Source organism: Osmia bicornis, unplaced genomic scaffold, assembly GCF_907164935.1.
Source record: "Osmia bicornis bicornis unplaced genomic scaffold, iOsmBic2.1, whole genome shotgun sequence".
Lineage (NCBI taxonomy): Eukaryota > Metazoa > Arthropoda > Insecta > Hymenoptera > Megachilidae > Osmia > Osmia bicornis.
In genome coordinates this window covers 1,494,687-1,497,782 of record NW_025791318.1, presented here as the reverse complement: position 1 = coordinate 1,497,782, position 3,096 = coordinate 1,494,687, and positions in this window count along the sequence as shown.

Genomic DNA, 3,096 nt, shown 5'->3' with positions numbered 1-3,096 from the left:
CATCACAGGCGTTAGTTTAATAGCGTTTAACGATGGATCAGTCGTACAGAATGTAAAAATAAGGTTGTTAAAATTTTCGACTAATCGGTTCTAAGAGCGAAGCAATACGCCGCCAGTACTGAAATATTTCGGAGCGCAACTCAAGTTCTTTTTTTTGTCTAATTGGAGCGAAAATGTACATTTATATCATCACAGGCGTTAGTTTAATAGCGTTTAACGATGGATCAGTCGTACTGAATGTAAAAATAAGAGTGTTAAAATTTTCGACTAATCGGTTCTAAGGGGCGAAGCAATACGCCACCAGGACATTGAAATTTCCCGGAGCGCAAATAAAGTTCGATTTTTTGGCTAAATGGACCGAAAATGTATATTTATATCATCACAAGCGTTAGTTTAATAGCGTTTAACGATGGATCAGTCGTACAGAATGCAAAAATAAGATTGTTAAAATTTTCGACTAATCGGTTCTATGAGCGAAGCAATACGCCGCCAGGACTGAAATATTTCGGAGCGTAAATAAAATTCGATTTTTTGTTTAATGCAGCGAAAATGTACATTTATATCATCACAGGCGTTAGTTTAATAGCGTTTAACGATGGATCAGTCGTACGGAATGTAAAAATAAGAGTGATAAAATTTTCGACTAATCGGTTCTATGAGGCGAAGCAATACGCCGCCAGGACTGAAATATCTCGGAGCGCCACTAAAGTTCGATTTTTTGGCTAAATGGAGCGAAAATGTACATTTATATCATCACAGGCGTTAGTTTAATAGCGTTTAACGATGAATCAATCGTACAGAATGTAAAAATAAGATTGTTAAAATTTTCGACTAATCGGTTCTAGGAGCGAAGCAATACGCCGCCAAGACTGAAATATTTCGGAGCGTAAATAAAATTCGAATTTTTGTTTAATGCAGCGAAAATGTACATTTATATCATCACAGGTGTTAGTTTAATAGCGTTTAACGATGGATCAGTAGTACAGAATGTAAAAATAAGAGTGTTAAAATTTTCGACTAATCAGTTCTAAGCGGCGAAGCAATACGCCGCCAGGACTGGAATATTTCGGAGCGCAACTAAAGTTCGATGTTTTGGCTGAATGGAGCGAAAATGTACATTTATATCATCACAGGCGTTAGTTTAATAGCGTTTAACGATGGATCAGTCGTACAGAATATAAAAGTAAGATTGTTAAAATTCTCGACTAATCGGTTCTAGGAGGCGAAGCAATACGCCGCTAGGACTTTGAAATACTTCGGAGCGCAACTAAAGTTCGATTTTTTGGCTAAATGGAGCGAAAATGTACATTTATATCATCACAGGCGTTAGTTTCATAGCGTTCAACGATGGATCCGTCGTACAGAATGTAAAAATAAGATTGTTAAAATTTTCGACTAATCGGTTCTAGGAGCGAAGCAATACGCCGCCAGGACTTTCAAATATTTCGGAGCGCAACTCAAGTTCTCTTTTTTGTCTAATTGGAGCGAAAATGTACATTTATATCATCACAGGCGTTAGTTTAATAGCGTTTAACGATGGATCAGTCGTACAGAATGTAAAAATAAGAGTGTTAAAATATTCGACTAATCGGTTCTAAGAGCGAAGCAATACGCCACCAGGATATTGAAATATCCCGGAGCGCAAATAAAGTTCGATTTTTTGGCTAAATGGACCGAAAATGTACATTTATATCATCACAAGCGTTAGTTTAATAGCGTTTAACGATGGATCAGTCGTACAGAATGTAAAAATAAGATTGTTAAAATTTTCAACTAAACAGTTCCAGGAGGCGAGGCAATACGCCGCCAGGACTTTGAAATTTTTCGGAGCGTAAATAAAATTCGATTTTTTGCCTAAATGCAGCGAAAATGTACACTTATATCATCACGGACGTTAGTTTAATAGCGTTAAACGATGGGTCAGTCGTACAGAATGTAAAAACAAGATTGTTCAAATTTTCGACTAATCGGTTCTTAGAGGCGAAGTAATACGCCGCCAGGACATTGAAATATTTCGGAGCGTAAATAAAATTCGATTTTGTGGCTTAATGCAGCGAAAATGTACACTTATATCATCACGGACGTTAGTTTAATAGCGTTTAACGATGGATCAGTCGTACAGAATGTAAAAACAAGATTGTTCAAATTTTCGACTAATCGGTTCTAAGAGGCGAAGCAATACGCCGCTAGGACTGAAATATTTCGGAGCGCAACTAAAGTTCGATTTTTTGGCTGAATGGAGCGAAAATGTACATTTATATCATCACAGGCGTTAGTTTAATAGCGTTTAACGATGGATCAGTCGTACAGAATGTAAAAATAAGAGTGTTAAAATTTTCGACTAATCGGTTCTAAGATGCGAAGCAATACGCCGATAGGACTGAAATATTTCGGAGCGCAACTAAAGTTCGATTTTTTGGCTGAATGGTGCGAAAATGTACATTTATATCATCACAGGTGTTAGTTTAATAGCGTTTAACGATGGATCAGTCGTACTGAATGTAAAAATAAGAGTGTTAAAATTTTCGACTAATCGGTTCTAAGAGCGAAGCAATACGCCGCTAGGAATTTGAAATATTTCGGAGCGCAACTAAAGTTCGATTTTTTGGCTAAACGGAGCGAAAATGTACGTTTATATCATCACAGGCGTAAGTTTAATAGCGTTTAACGATGAATCAATCGTACAGAGTGTAAAAATAAGATTGTTAAAATTTTCGACTAATCGGTTCTAAGAGCGAAGCAATACGCCGCCAGGACTGAAATATCTCGGCGCGCAACTAAAGTGCGATTTTTTGGCTAAATGGAGCGAAAATGTACATTTATATCATCACAGGCGTTAGTTTAATTGCGTTTAACAATGGATCAGTCGTACAGAATGTAAAAATAAGAGTGTTAAAATTTTCGACTGATCGGTTCTAAGAGGCGAAGCAATACGCCGCCAGGACTGAAATATTTCGGAGCGCAACTAAAGTTCGATTTTTTGGCTGAATGGAGCGAAAATGTACATTTCTATCATCACAGGCGTTAGTTTAATAGCGATTTACGATGGTTCAGTCGTACTGAATGTAAAAATAAGAGTGTTAAAATATTCGACTA